Here is a 17,347-nt window from a genome sequence, read left to right on the forward strand (position 1 = left end):
CCCTCAGACCACCCGCCGCTGGATTAACCTGTTTGATACATAGTTTGCATTTGTTGCATTTGTTGTGCGTGCAGTACCCCTTTACTGGAAGACAATCTGGTATGACGTCTAAGAGATTCTATTTTCCACCTTTTAGTTCCACCTGTACCTACCTGCTTCCCTGGTTGCACGAGACTCACTAACCACCACCACTGTTACCGGAACAATTTGGCTATTTAACAAAGGCAGTGCCTGAATCGCGACTTCCTTGACAAGCTTACTTAAATGATATTCTGCTGAAAAATATGCAGGATTGCGCAGTACAAAAGACTACAGTTTTAGGATTATATTATAGACATTGTTGCAACTTCGAGTAATGGTTGTGCTAAACAGCCGTTACACCAGACTTTGATACCACAACCACTCTTTGTTAAATTCATTGTCGCTCGTGTCAGGTCAGCCTTATAACTTTTTCGTATAGTCAAATCTTTGATGGTCGAGGTTAATGATTACTTTTTGTGCTAGCTGTATGGAAATTGAATCGTGCCTATTACTGAGATGTTATCTGCTAGGTTTTTTTAAACATTTTGACGTAAACCTAAATAATTTACTGGTGTTTAAACGAAACGTAAATGTAATATTTTTTGCTGGACAAGTTTGACATCAAGTAATGAAACCTATCAGTATCATAATATTATGAAACCAGATCAATGCATAAGTCATTACTTGGGAAGCTAAACCAGTTGCGGTTGATCTAAATCAACGGCGTAATGTTAATTAACAATGATTTAGATTTATAAAAAATCAGTGGGTTAGCCTCCAGAGATTTGGCGCGTTCAGGAAATCCCCGTGTACGTGTAGCCGTAGGTCCTAGACGATGTTGAGTGGTACCCCAGCAGCAGCTTCGTAGTTCTCTGAGACTCAAGGATATTTAATGGTTGATGATAACTCGCTCTACACTGGACTATCACGCGAATTAGTACGTTCTAAAATTAATGTTAAACTCAAAAGTTAAAAGTTACGAAAGGTATTGGTCACGCACGCTCGAAAATTAATGTTAAACTCGAAAGTTAAGAAAGGTAGGTTTAAAACCAATATCTTATGCGCAACACACGCTGACACGCATGTGAATTAGTTGTTAGCACGACATAGTGCTCTCCATTTACCAGTCATTATGAAGCTAAATAACCCCGGATACACACCCGCACACACCTGCCCCGGAAGTGTGACCACAGCTGCAAAGTCTTTACCAAAATCCTGACACCTGCCGTTACACTGCAAGTGATAATGGTAATGGTATTGTACCACCGAACTCATCTGAGAAGAACAGCCGGCCATATCGCGGCTCTCTGTTCAACACAGCGATTATTGAAGGTTGCAAATATAGCCAGATTAGAAAATTATGCCAGCCTCTAGCGTCTAGCTGAACGACACATTCACTTCATTATGTGTGATCCGGGAATGACGTATAATCTTGTAGTTGCCCACAATGTCCGCGTCTTGTACTGATTGTTAGCTCTCTTAAGCTGGGGAGCCAATGCAGGAACGAGCAGTTACCTTTGTAAATGTTCATGCACGAAGCCACGTAACTTTAATATTACTACAATTTGAGAGCAAAATTTACCCGTCCTCGACTCCTTGCCATCATAATTGTGCTCGTTAAAGATGTCTGCCAGATTTCTGCGTTTATACGAAGAAGCGGCCGGAGCCTTGTTTCTTCCTACGTGTAACTACTCACATGATCTCCCTCACTGCAAGTGTAGCAGATCCAATAATGTTGATTGTGCGGGAGGAGACCGTTATAAGCTATTCTATAAATAGCAACAGTGCTGCTGCTGCTGCCCCCTGACGAGGGGGGAGACAGAGAGAGAGAGAGAGAGAGGGAGAGAGAGAGAGAGAGGGAGGGAGGGAGGGAGGGAGGGAGGGAGGGAGGGAGGGAGGGAGGGAGGAGAGAGAGAGAGAGAGAGAGAGAGAGAGAGAGAGGGAGGGAGGGAGGGAGGGAGGGAGGGAGGGAGGGAGGGAGGGAGGGAGGGAGGGAGGGAGGGAGGGAGGGAGGGAGGGAGGGAGGGAGGGAGGGAGGGAGGGAGGGAGGGAGGGAGGGAGGGAGGGAGGGAGGGAGGGAGAGAGAGAGAGAGAGAGAGAGAGAGAGAGAGAGAGAGAGAGAGAGAGAGAGAGAGAGAGAGAGAGAGAGAGAGAGAATCAGAAGTCATCATGCCCTCATTAACTCTACCATTAGATCTTCACCCATTGTTTCAGAGCTGAGAGAGGGAGAGAGAGTGGGGTGCGATAGTCTTGATGACAGGGGGCTGCTTTGTGGACCCCAGCCGCGGATATAGTGTGACGTGCGGGAACCAGCCCCACAATAGAGTCATCTTCAGCCTGTCTACAGTGAGATTGATTTCAAGCTAACTAACTGTTCTCTGACCGTTCAATAACCACTCTCACAGTGTACACTCGAGCAAGTGTGTCACAGTTCACCCTACAGTCCTGTCTCCGCTAATTAGCCGCTATAGATTCAGTGTTGCTCATCAAGCTCCTCAGCCTCCTTATCACGGAGTATGCACCCGGTTACCCGGTATGAATGTCCCCAGCCTCCTCATCACGGAGTATGCACCCGGTTACCCGGTATGAAGGTCCCCAGCCTCCTCATCACGGAGTATGCACCCGGTTACCCGGTATAAGCAACCCATGCACTGATAATTATTCCAACCCCGACAGTGTTTACTGTTTGTGATATGGTACGACCCCCGACCACCGGGGGTGCAGAATTATCAGCTCCAGTGAGACCCTAGTAACCAGCCCCCCTTCAGCGACTGTATAAACAATAGCTCAGATCGAGCAATTAGCTGTCTAATTGTATTGAGGGAGGGAGGTGTTGCTGGTGGAGGAGGAGGAGGGTGTAGGTGTTCTCTACACTGTCATGTTACTCTACACTGGTCACTGTCATGTTACTGCTGATTTGAGGGTGGGAGATTGCTTGACCGTCCCTGCTATGTGACAGTCACCACGGCTTGCGCCATTGTCCCTGAACTACATTATTTAACTATTTATTGTCTTCTGAGTAGAATTACCACCTAGCTACCGCCACAATGATTTTTTTGTGAAAATTGTTTTCGACCAACAAATTAGGACCGGTGACCAAACTTTTGAGGGGGTCCCGGACCCCAACCGCCAAACGGAGCCCGCGGGGCAGCCACGCCCATATTTTGTCCAAATTAGGCCCAATGTTGCACTCCCCTGCCCTGGTACCACCTTGCTAGCGCCACAATATTGCACTGCCCTGCCCTGTTAACCGCCTTACCCTGCCCTGTTACCACCTTGCACTTTGCGTACCTGTTAAGTCCTGTTACTAAAACTGGGGGGTTATTTAACAGCATTTAGCAGAAGCTGTACTAGAACTGCTGACTCCAGTCAACCGTGACAATCCTAAACTAAGTAGCCCGACTCTGTACTGAGTAGGGAATTTTGCAGTCTTCTTTACATTGTTAGCCCCACCATTGCATATTTTTGTGTGCTCCTTCCTCGTTTGAAGTGATCTTCATTAAGAATAAGTTGTCAAATCTTTTGCTTTTATTGCTCTCCAGGGAGATCAACGTCGTCTTGTATGTTTTTAGCGATGCACAATGTGTAACAACGGCTTGTCAATTGTCAGGAGAACTTTAATTTGCACAGCACATGATCTGCACTTTGGCAGCAATGCCAGACTAAGAAATTGCATTTTTCCACAAAGATTTGCCCTTTTTAGTTCCTTACGTATTTTATGCCATAAAATTGTTACAAAGCCGGCTTTTTTGTTTCTTTAGAACTCCAAATTGTAGCGGATGACGCTGGCACACTTCGCATTTCCGATGAATGACCCCTGTAAAAACGTTACAGCTACGTGGTTAACGGTCAACAGTGTCCTGCCACGTGGCGTGTTCAAACAATCTGGTGATAAGCGTGGTGAGCGGCCGTGCCAGGCACAACTAACTGTGCTCCACAGAGCTACTCCTTCTTACTCTGCCGCACACTTACTGGCTTGCACTTGAAGGCTAAGTGCTTCCCGTCGCAGGATGAAAAACAGTCGGTACTGTCAATATCTAAAACATGTCGGAGGGTGGCCCCGTCAACATTTAAAAGATACTTGTAAAACCGGTCCCCCGCAACGTCATGCTCACAAATTGTGCCCGCTTTTAGTTCTTACATCTGTAAAACTCGACTTTTAGCCGACGGATTAAGTTTTAAACCACGTCTGTTTGACATCCGCCCTGTAAAATGCGGACCACTCTACGTTTTTATAATATGGTGTTCGCACGAATTGTGGAGAGGATGGCCATTGCGTAGTTCTATAATCAATAACTTTATACGACTATAAATTATATTTATATATATTAATTATGTATATATATTAATTCTGACGTTGTTGTATTGCCATGTAATTAACTGTACGTGCCAAATGTCAGGAATGCTCCGGCACTCTTCAGTTATCTGTCATGTTATTCCAGGTATTTGTTCCGCGTATATCATTTGTTCCCGGCTACAATTATTATTAGAAACGAAGTGTTTGCGAATACATATTAGCCCGGCTAATTCCTGGCGCATTTATTTGCTTTCTTCACAGACCTACTTCAGACATACTAGTTACCATAGCAACACTACATCAGACATACTTCTCATATAAATGGGCGGACTTGTTAATTACGAGCTAACCCACATTCGAGACACAATTTGACAGCGCCAATAAATAAATCCATGACCTAGCGTGTCTCTCTATTTGATTTTGATGTATTTTGCATATTTTATTCAAAAATAAAATTTTATTTAGCTAGGTCATTTCGTCTTGAATAACCATGGTTTCTCCGATGCCAATAACGAAGACGCTGTTATTATTTTATGGTATTGTTGGAGCTAAATTTGTAATTAACAATTTCTAAATTTTTAATTAACAATTTCTAAATTATTAATTAACAATTTCTAAATTATTGATTAACAATTTCTAAATTTTCAATTAACAATTTCTAAATTATTAATTACCACTTTCTAAATTATTAATTAACAATTTCTATACATCACAGAGTTTCAATTAACTATATCATAATTAGCGTCTACGAAACTGATAAGACAACCCTTCTTTATTAACTTCTTATTGTCTCTCCATTACCTTGCTCTGACAGTAATGTTGCAGTTGCATAACTGCAAGTCACCCACTAATAGACCAGGCATGTTCCCGTCACTGTCCCTCACTAATATGACCAGTACAACTGCACAGCTACCACCCACCACTCCCACCATGAGTCCCCCGAAATAGCTCCTAAATAACCCAATCTACCTGTATTCCACCTGTATTCTATATATATACTCCATATTCAGTATTCACACACCTTTCGGCACCTTTCGGCACTTGTCCCGGTTGCTGGAGCCGTTGGGGAGGCGGTGGTGTTGACTTGAGGTGATTCCCTGCCTTGCTGGTATCGGTCTTTATACCCCGCGTTATTATTACCGGCTTAACAGTAAACACGCGCTCTTCAGCACCTCAACAGAGTTCAAACCTTGCTGCTTTGAGCCTGTTAGGTGTTTACGCTGGCTCTTCAGCACCTCAACAGAGTTCAAACCTTGCTACTTTGAGCCTGTGTTTACGCTGGCTCGTCTTTAGTAAGTTAGTAGGGGTTTTCGATTGATTTATACGGCAGTTACAAGTTGGTTGGTTGCAGTTTTCTAAATTTTATTTCTTCAGAATTAAGGCTGTTTTTCTGCAGAAATGCTATTTTTCTGCAGAAATGCTATTTTCAAGTATTTAACTTCATGGACGTGGCCTTCTAGAATTATTAAACAGATTAAAACAAGTGTTAATATTGACGCTCCTTGCAGGGTTTAACATAATGACCTAAATTCTTCAGTGGGCCATCATATTCCAGCACTTGCAGGGGTATTCAAGCCATAATTTTAACTGGGTTTCTACTACCGACGAAGAGTACGAGGTTACAAGGAAAAGTTGTTGGTAAAACATCGTTTACCTGCACTGAACTTTTATTCTTTTTTTGTGTTTTGCTTTTATCGAGAATCCATAATATTATGGTAAGTGGTCAAACTTGATAGCTTGAATTTTATTAATTCAAATTGGCGCCTCCTCACATAACATGTAAACTGTAAAGGTAGCATTAAGAATTGAGTTGAAGATACGAACACTAGAAATAGAAAAGTTCACGCGATCAGAATTATATTCTCTACAGAGTAGCCATCACATACCGAACATGTATTTCGATCTGAAAAGCGTGTATTGAAGTCACTCTCTCGGACTAGGTTATACGCACTTTCTGACCTCTGTACTGGATATAGCTGTGACAACAGCAGCTGATCGTGCAATCCGGCGCCATTAACTACCAAAACTGAGATTTTTCGGGCAAGAAGTATCCCTTCAGATCCTGACAATCCCAATTACATTATAACGGCAGCAGCACGGCATTTTAACGGCATTTTAACGGCAGCAAGACGTACGGCACAGCAGTGTTGCCCACTAAAATTTATGACACACAGTGTGCTTATGTGTGATACATGCCAACCAGTGTGCTACCCTCCTTGCACATCTAGATATGCGTGGAGATCACTACTGAGTGTAGTTCTGCTAGTGGACTGCCTTCTTACCATAATTAACTCGTAGTCTCAGCCCGTTTACCTACGTCCAATTTGCTATCTCATTGAGTTCTAATTAATATGATGAGCTTAATATGAGTTAATTGTCAATCAATTTCATGTTGGTTATTTCAATTACGTCACAATCAAATCTCTATTAAATAATAATTAAATTGTAAAACTAGTCAGGTTAAGCTCACATTACCTTATCAGTATATATCATGTAATATTTAATCAGAAGTCAATAAGTTTCGTCAACTGTGGTGTTGAGTTCTGCTTTTTCTTTCCAGTAAACTTCCACCCAACTCTAACCACGTACTTGCACTGGACGGACCACATTCCGGACCACATTCTATTGAACCGTGTGGTAATACTGTTTTAACTTTTCAGCTTGACGTGACAGAACTAGAAGTTGAATTAATTTATTCAATTAATATTCATGCGGTTTGTCGGCATGTGAAATGTCCTGTGAAATGTCGGTGTACTGGTTTAAGTAACACTACAGCTCACACGTTCATTTCAACGGCTTCCCCGCCTGCATGACCTAGGTAAAACTAAAATACGTTAACTGGAGTAGCTTGCTTATCTTATTCCATCATAGTCTTATCGAATTTATAGACACAATATATTTTTCTTCGTACGACTTTTAGTGATTTGTGACTTTTTACATTCCGCCATTCCTTTCTGTCTGTCAGACAAATGACCATTAATATGTCTGTCAGAGCTCTCCTTCTGTCTAGCCTAGTATACTTAAATTCCTTATCCTAAAGTGGTTTCAGGTTTGGGAGTCCGTGTTCAGCTGAACTGTACAATCTTTACATAATTCGATTGAAGCTCAATTTGACGGTTAGTGTATTGGGTGTAGTTCTAATTTCAGCACTAAAGATCGAAGAGAGGTCGAACTAGTTGGGTTTGTGTCAGAGTGTACATTGAATATATTTAATGTGGTAGATGCAGAGCGTGGTCACGTCCTAGACCTTGTGTTTTAACATGGTTTTAATATATAGATCTAGTTCCGCGCCTGCCTTCTACCGCATTTGCTTTCAACGAGTCCGCATGCTCGCATGGCTTTCAACAGACTGCATTTAGACTGTTAAATGTCATCTCCCAATTGGTGGGCCCCAGCTTTTGGATGTGTTCGTTGCTTGGCCGTTTTTTTCTTCTGACGTATATCTCGGACTTTTAGGACTTCTCTCTCTATAACTAGTTTCGGTTTCTTTTTAAATTCTGTTTAAAAATATATTCTTTTTTTTATCTTCGTCTGATTCTGTTTTTATTTTTCCGGTATTCTCCTCTACTCTCTTTTAATTAATTCTTCATTTCTTTCGCGTATATTTTATTTCTTTGTCGTTGTAAAAGTATTGATGATATCTAGCCTTTATGCACTGGCAAAAATTGTAAACAATCCAAACAGCTTAACATAAAGTCCACCCTCGAGTTTAACATGACCATATCGAGCCAGAAAACCTGTGACCTCTAATCTAAGTACTATATCAATATGCCCTGACAACATTTCTAAACATCTCCAAACCTCGCGTTTAACATGACCACGTATCACTGGTGCCTTAGGGTTTAACCTGTGTGTGGCACGAATATCTGGTGCCTTTAACGCGAATGGGCTTAGCAAGCTGAGCCACGAGGTGGTTATTTAACTTCATCAGTGCTGATACTTATGAGCTGATTGGACAGTAGGGACTAGGGCTAGAGGTCACTAGGATCACTATTATATGGGCCTCTAGGTTATCGGGGAAAGAAGGACGATGAAGGTTTCTTCATTCACATTTCTTTCAAAAGACTACAGGTGCTGAACTTCAGCGATCAGCTGTGCCCTTTCAATAGTGAACCTAAGGGCCGCTATTTTCAACTTTCTAGTTTCCAATCTATTAATAATCGCGACTTAATGTAATAGGCATTATAATTTCGTTAAGGAATTTAGAATTGCGTAAATCGTTGGTCTGTTAAACTTTAGTTTTTATAACCCTGTTTTTACAGCTATGAACCGAATTCTTTTGAACTCTCGGCTTAGCCTCTGAAGTTGAGTTCTTCCAATTCCATTCCAGCCTTTCTTAGATGCTCCTTGTTCAACTGAAGTCAACATCTGATGCCAGGTTTCTAACCTTGTGCCAGGTTTCTAACCTTGTGCCAGGTTTCTAACATTGTGCCAGGTTTCTAACATTGTGCTAGGTTTCTAACCTTGTGCCAGGTTTCTAATCTTGTGCCAGGTTTCTAACCTTGTGCCAGGTTTCTAACCTTGTGCCAGGTTTCTAACCTTGTGCCAGGTTTCTAACCTTGTGCCAGGTTTCTAACCTTGTGCCAGGTTTGTGACCTACCTGCATTCCACTCCGTGCCTGCAGGTATAGTAACACTACTAGTGTGCTTATTCTTAGGAATGATCCGGTTATAGCACTTTTGTATCACCTGCCAATAACTTAGCTAAAAAGCATATTCCAGTACGGTAGAGAGTGAGAGAACGGGTATGAAGGATTCTCGACGCGTCTCAAGCGCTATAAAACAGTCATGCAGTATATGCTTATATCCCAGCTTTACTTTGCCGAATATATTGTTATTAATAATGCTAATAGGTCTGTGAGACATCGTTCCTAATCCTTGACGTATACTTTGCTTTACATCGATTTCACTTACAATTGTTTTCTTTAGAGATAGGTTTAGTTTCACTCAGTCTTCAGGGGGATACGACGCTTTTACCAGTACAAGTTGGGATAGACGTTTAAACTGTGATATTGTGTCGATTGTAAGGAAAGTGAGTTGTAGTTCCAAGTTACTGTTAGCTGCTGTGACGCCTTGTTATCATCGTTTCATGCTTCAAACGTTCCCTGGTACCAGCTACAGTCATAGATTTGAGTATGGACCTGTGAAAAATTGAACAAATGTGATGACTGCTCGTTGACAGATTCACAAAAAATGAGAGTGCATGAGCTTCGCTCGCAATATTGTCTGACCATTAAAAGTAACAGTGTCTTTTGGATTTGCCGAAACTAGCTCTCTTTGAGAGATTTTTAGAGTAGATGGGAGTTCTTCGTGCAAATTATTTGTTTTTGATCGAAGTTTCTCAAATATATTTTATTAATTACCTGATAAATATTCTAAACATCTCCAAACCTTAACATAAATTATAAACTTTAACATGACCACGTGAAGACAGAAAACCTGTGGCATGAATCGCTGGTGCCTTAGGTTTTAACGAATTTTTCAAAGCTGTTTCGTTTACTAATTTCCTTTTTTCGCGCCAAAACTCTACAGGTCATGTGAGTAAAAGTTAGAGCAAGATGTCAATACCTTAAAGAATTGGTAGACTCGCGTAGACTGGTAGACAGGTACGGACTGGTACAGAATAACAGTTCAGGTCTATTTAGATAAGTCTTGTAAATTTAGGAATCGTGGAATTTGTGTGTTTTGATCACCGTGTCATTCATTGTAAAGGTTCGTTAATAGCCGGGCTATTAACAGGCAGTAGTGTTATATCCTGATGAGTATAACGTAGTTATTAGTATGTGGTTACTAGTTAGCCAGGATGTAACCTAGTATGTGGCTACTGACAATAGTCAAAGAAACCCCTTCCATATCATTCATGTAATATAGTTATACAATAAAGAGCAAAATATTCGCCTCAAACCTAATACAATACCTTTTATTTCCTGAGCAGAAAATAGGAGAAATTCATCACCACACATCGATGCTGGAATTTCTACAGGCTTATTTGCTGAACTTATTACTGATTCCCGTAGAGCCTTTGTACCAAGATTGCGACTCAAATCCACAACAATACTCACTCGACGTATTTAATATAATAATATAACGTCGCTGTAACTTCCCAATTTTTTACGTAACCCTTCCCCTGGAGTAATGTTTGACGTCCGCCAATTATGTACTTGTCAGAGGCTTACTAAGTGGGTAATTATCCGCATGTTTAATAGGCTGGACTTTAATTCCTGTTACAGTCTCCAGAGAGAGAGAGAGCTTTGTTACTTCGTTAAATCTTACAATGTATTATATTACTCTATATTATTACACTAATTTATTGAGTGGTTTGGCCCTTTTGAATTGTATTAAACTAATTTGGTTAACGTTAATTTGTCCCCTCCGAAGTGAGACTTTTCCATCTATCTTTTGCCTTTTCACTGTCTGACGTTACCCAATCTAAATTTATCAGCTTTGTGGCGCATCCATCCAACTTGAGCGGAGGTCCTCAATTTCTGAGGAACACAGGTAGAGATAAAGAGAGATGGTTTGGTGACGTAGTTATGACGTCATCACAGACTACTGATATTTCTTCTAGGCGCGTGTCTTGCTATGATAATTGTGTCAACATGCGCGGCGAGTTGTGTGTATTTGAGGCTGGGTTTTTGTACGCTCTGCAGTAATTATCTCATTAATTACATAATTACTGAGCTAAGTCTTCCTGTCCGGGTTTAATATGCAATTTAATTACCATTTTTATTGCTACCCTGATAACTAAATAGCCCACATTGACGTGTTTTTAATTTCTGTCGGTATTTAGGCCTAAATGTAATTTCTTCGCATGTACTGGATGTCTGAATAGTTGAAAATAGTTTTGGACTGTTCTGTAAAATGCTACTTTTTTTAATGACTTGAGGCTTTGTGGTATTATATTTTATTCGTATAAATCATCGTATTGTGTCACGTACGGTATGTTTGATCGAATACCGCGAAGTAAATAGAAATAAATTGATTCTACTTAGAAGGTATGTTCGTTCCAGAAGTAGCACTAGTAGAAATAGCGGTCATAGGTGAAACATTTTCTAGATGTGTCATGCACGAATTTTTGTTTTTCTTGAAACCCCTTGTCTTTCTTTTGCACATCGTTAGAATTTCACCGCATGTTTTTTCGAACATCGTAAGGACTTTTTTTTTCAAACATCTTATAATTTCCAGTTCTAAATTCCCTACCTCTCTCTCTCTCATCTCCATCGCCAACAATTCACCCTGGTAATAAACACCTACTCTAGTCGCTGTAATTACGTAATTGAGTAGCTAATTACCTAATGACTCTGTTCCAGCCTGTGTTCTGGAAAATAGCTGGAACAGTGCGGCATAGTACCGCCTGATGACAGCTCCAGCCTCCAGCTCCCTCCTCCAGAAGCATGTCTCTAGCAAGCTGTCTAGCGCTGCCTTCGTTGTGCCTTGTTCTGCCGTCTGCTTGTTCTAGTTCCACTTGTGCTACGTGGACGAAAGTCCAAGTAATCAAGTACCACTGGTGCTGGATTTTGTAAAGTTATTGTTAGTTGTGGTCGTTGTACTTGTTTTAATTTAGCTTGTCTCGTCTACCCGCCCTTATTTTCAACAAATAAATGAAGCCTTAGATTTAAATTTCTGCATTAATTGCGGTTCGTTTAAATTAACGTTTTAAATTAATTGGCAATTATAAAGTTTTTTTTCTTTATGATACCTTGGTTCTCAGTTCAATTTACAAGTTTTCAACCTTATTAATTACAGAATTAATTAAGAAGAGTATTTTATGTAAACCGGATTCTGGAACAAGTAAAATTCACCACAATAATTGAGTATGTCTTCATGATGGGTTTGACTGTTTTCCTCAATGATTAATATCAATCCCATCACAATTAGATGGGAAATAGCATTTTTCCTAACAATTAAGAAATCAAGTAGCAATAAGATCGCCTCGCGTGGACAATCATACACAATCATATATAATATGTTTTTTTGTTTGGTTGTATAACTTTCATTTAACTGATTGGGATCTGACACATGTAATTTTGTAATGATCTTTCTAATTTCTAATTTCTATAGGACATTATTTTAATTAACAAACACCGTAAGAGGCAGTGATTGGTGTTGTCTATTGAGAAGTAGTTAATGGATAAGTAGGATCGGGTGTGGGTTTCTTAGACGTCAATTATTTACTGAGTAATTGGAAATTAGTTTGGTAATTAAATGATGATTATGAAATTGAGGAATTGCCATTAGACTGGCTGACTCACATTACGTCATTGCCAGTAACAGGGAACTTTAGATTAGGTTCTGGCCTAATACGTCAGAACCTAGCCCATGTGTTATAATTCCAAGCCTTTTCAGTCCTTGTTAACTCACCTAAGAAGCCCTAGGTTCTAATTCCTGTCCTAATTGCGTCCCGTTTAAATTAATAACTTGACAATTAAAATTGGTTCTTCCTCCAAGGTACCGCGGTTGCTGGCCTAGTTTAGCATGTTTACTGTTGAGTTGATAAAGCAGTTTTATTGATTCAACTATTTCTATTTTTAATGTAAGTCGCAGGTTTAGGGCAATGATAACCTTTTGGCGGTCCAAACCCCTTTAACTTACTGCTCGGTAATTTACATGAAAATCCTTATTAAACATTGTTGAAGCTCCAAAAATAAAATAGGGAGGGACCGATATCAAGCCAATATGCCGCTGAATAAATGATAAACGCTGCGCTGTTCAAATTTAAAACGTGCAAATACAAACAAACACCGTCTTACATATCATCATGATGTTATCGCTCTGTCTTTTACACAAATAAAGGAATTATTCGGCTGAACAATCGCACTTGTTGATATGTTATTGATAGGCCGGTCAACATGCAGCACAGCGGTTTAGCCAGCTAAGAGAGGCTAGGAGTGTATTATTTGAGGACGGTATTATTTGAGGAGTGCTAAGAGAGGAGTGCTAAGAGAGAACGGTATGGCTACCGTTCCTCTCTCTTCATAAGCCTTCTCTCTTTTCTTCGCGAACAGCTCCCGTGCCTTTCTGTAGAACTTGATACTGATAGGGAGGTCGACTATATTCAATTCTGACACGTGATGATGATCAAACCAATCAGTTTCTCAGTTTTCTGCATTGACCAATAAAAACCTAGAATCACTGTCACGTGTCAATACAGATTTCGCCCTTCCCCATTAGTATTAAGATTTCCGACCGCCGACACTTTTGTCCCATGCTCAATAGAGTTTTTCAACTCTATTGTTTTATTAATAAATTTTAATGAATATTGAATGTGCTGCTTGAACAGCTCTGAAATTGATAACGTATATATAATATATTCCGATACGCTTCAGTTTTAAACCAGCGATCCGCCGATCGTCCAGACAACTGAATCTCACCGGCTACAAAAAGTACAATTAAGCTTATAAATTGGTGAAGCATATATTTGACTATTTAACAATAGGATCTCACATTGGTTTGGTCCACTTTATTATGGTGGCCACTGTATTTTAATTGTATCATAACCCCGGCTGTGGTATTGTTTTATCGCTCTAATATCAAGTATAAATGGTATTACTGGGAGGATTACTTGTTATTACCGGCTCGCTGGTGCTACTACCGGCTACTACCGGCTCGCTGATGCTTGCTACTACTTATACTCTATTAAACATATCCAATGCAAGCGAGAACATGAAAAATAAAACTTCACTTGCTTCCATTGTGTACTTCAACTTGGTATCGCGAAAATGCTGATAACTTTGTGCTAGCCTGGAATTTATGCGGCGACACTTTACTGGATTTGCTGTTCTAGGTCTAAGAAAGTTGTTGTTAAAACCTGTTGAAAGTAACGGTCTTCAGTTTGTGCCATTTCTCATGAAAGTATCAGCCCATATTACTGTAACATCTGCACAGTAATTCGATTAGCAGCCCCAATCTCAGTGTGTACAAGTTAAACTCCCCAACACAATCCGGACATTTTCCTACTCGTATAAGGATTCCTACGTTGGCAAATTATTTTGCTGCATCTCAAGACCAGTAGTGAATATATGAGTAATTGTTCGTATATATCACATCAACACATCTGCTAATTGCCCTTTTCCGTTGCCGAATCTCACTACACTTATGCCGGTTTTGTCGTAATAGCTCCTGATTAACGAGCCACCCTCGTCACGCGCATCATATCTTTTAAGAGCGAACTAGTGTGGCTACCCGAGTGCAGCTGCTCGGGAGCGGCTATTTCAGTGCGGCTATTTGAGAGCGGCTACCAGGGTGTGGCTACTCGAATGCGGCTATTCGAGAGCGGTTGAATATGGCTACCAGTGTGCGGCTATAATTGAATGCGTCTATTTCACTCCAAAATTTCACTCCTTTGCACTATGCATTGTTAATAATACATAATATTTTACCAACTGAGGAACATGGCTTCATTTGGTGTGGTCATCCCGTCTGATTTGCTTAGTCGCGCTCTTTTATCTCAATAGATTTTATACAATGAGCTCTTGTTTGTTTTGGTGTGGTTTGGTTGTAGATTCGGTAAGCCGTTTGGAGTGGTTAGATCGTTGTTTCAGTTCAGTAGACTATGGAAAATCGGACTTTAAACTTAAAGGCACTGTTCTCGATGTTCCATTTTTTTAGTTCCATGGATTCATGGCACCTGAACTTAAACCCGAATTTCAACTTTAAATGTGGAATTTGTGATTCAATGATTCGAATATCCTTCCATATTTGTGCATCTTTTTCCATAACTTTGACGTCTTAATTCCGGAAACTTTTAATTGTTGTAATTCAGTATGCACACATACACACAAGAATTAACATTATTAATTGTTATCATTACAAGTTAACCACAGCTGGCACCTCTAATATCTTCATCTATCAGTGTTTTATTGTATTATGAATAAGAATTGGAAGTTAATGCTGTGTTGACAGTGTGTTTATAACTTGTCCGCACGCGCCGCAAATTCACACCCCCCTGCGTAATCGCCTTGATAAGCGTCAATATTTTCTCTTTTCCCACACTTTCTCAGTTCAATTATTTCGCGAGAGAGTTTGCTGGTAATTTGTTCAGGGAGTGAGTACTGGAGAATCACCTGCTGTTATCCTCTGCTTCCCTCCACTTTCTTCTGCCCAGATAAGAGGCAGGGGGCATTGAAGCAGTCCACACTCTAAAGTTTATACTTTAAACTGATCTGAATTACTGGAGGAAATGTTTGCTGGAAGATGCTGCATCGTTTACAGGAAACACTGACATAGACCTAGAAGGAGCGAGCGAGATGGCTAATGACCGAAAACTTTGGAGGGAGATGATACGTCACAAACGGGAGTCCATTGGTGCAGGCCACTCGAATGATTGAGGAGACCTAATCAAGTACAAGTAAGTAAGAATTAAGTGGAGTGTGTCCACACTTTAAACTGAGCTCAATAAAGTGTGTCCACGGTTTAGTCTAACAGTGTACTAACACGCTGTTTACTAACACGCGACCCCATGACGCTCTCACTTTGGGAATCAAACAAATGAAACTAGGTGGACAGTGTTGACAAAGAAGTGTTGCCTTCACAGACATTTCCAGTCGTGTAACTGCCGGAACCATGTCTGAAATGACGCATAGGTGAAGCACGAGGAGAGATTCAATAAGTGTACCGGGTGAATAAGTGGAACAATCCCGGTACAGGAAACATTTGTTAATGACATTATCACACGCAGATGGGTGCGAGCTTACTGGATTATAATGCCACATCCTTCTAATAGAATCAGTGTTGCAGCAAATGGAATCTCCCTCCCTGGTTTGCAGCAAATGGAATCTCACTCCCTGGGTTGCCGATAGTGCCCGAATGAACCACATCCGGTGTCACAGCGCTGCAAAACATGTTCTGATATACGGTATCAGTATAACGTACGGGCTTTCTCTTTTTCTCATGGTGTAGAAATTTTGGGATAAGCTGGTACTAGTGATGTGTCTAGTGCCACAATGTGAGAACGGCACTACAGTTTCACTATCAGCATGCCGCGACAGCTTTAGATGTGTTGGGAACCGTTCGTTTGGTCACTCGAATGATTTAGATTGATCATTTAACCGTTCTGACACACACGACTGTGTTTAGTTTTGCCAATAACTGATGCTTAACTACGTTGTAATTAATGAGGCATGATACCAGTGACCTGAGCACTAGCCGGCTTAAAGCCCCACTTAATTAAATTGTGCAGTCCTTAGTTTTCATTGTAGCGAGTAACAATCCACCTCTCTATTAGTAACTTAATATACTTTAATTGATAATGGACGTGCGTGTTTGAGGCGTCTCTCGATTTATCTCATATTTTCATCATTCCAACTTGAGCCACTGCTACAGGTTTATTCCAGCTTTACTCGTTCTCTTTACTCTATGTTTTATTTTATGCTTGTCCAACACCAATCCACCCTCAAGCTTCCTTGGTGGTATTGTTTAAGTTTGCGGCTTCGTGTCAGTCTAGCTTGCTGAATCAATTATTCACGACGGAATTGTGATGATAATAATTCGTCCCCCCACCAATACGTTAATGGTACGGTTAGCATACTTAGTGTACTAGTATTAACACGTATATTAATTATATTAAGTTAAGTTATATTTAGTGGTATTAGTGTAATTAAGTAATAAGTACTAGTGTTATTAGTGTTATTAAATGTATTAGTGTAATTAAGTATGATGGACTGGTTTTGGTTAATGATCTTGATACCAATTATCATTGTACCACTATATATACCTGGATAGTGAATACTGGAGGTGAATTCACTTTGACACGTGATGAATTGACAGCAATCCTCGGTTTTGATTGGCCAATACTACCGGTGCTATTTGTTAACCACTGCTACGTATGGTGCACCTTCGTACCACTCTTCGGACATGTATATAACGAATATTTGCTTGTTAATGTTACTTCCCGATAACAATTAAATCCAGTATATTATAACATAATGGCAATAACTGTCTTATTAAATATTACTGACCGAGTATCGCATGCTGTTGTTAACGGTTCGAATAGTTGAATAATAGCCACACACAATACGTGGTACCAACTATT

The sequence above is a fragment of the Bolinopsis microptera genome, chromosome 5 (assembly GCF_026151205.1).
Source record: "Bolinopsis microptera isolate Bmic1 chromosome 5, MBARI_Bmic_1.0, whole genome shotgun sequence".
Lineage (NCBI taxonomy): Eukaryota > Metazoa > Ctenophora > Tentaculata > Lobata > Bolinopsidae > Bolinopsis > Bolinopsis microptera.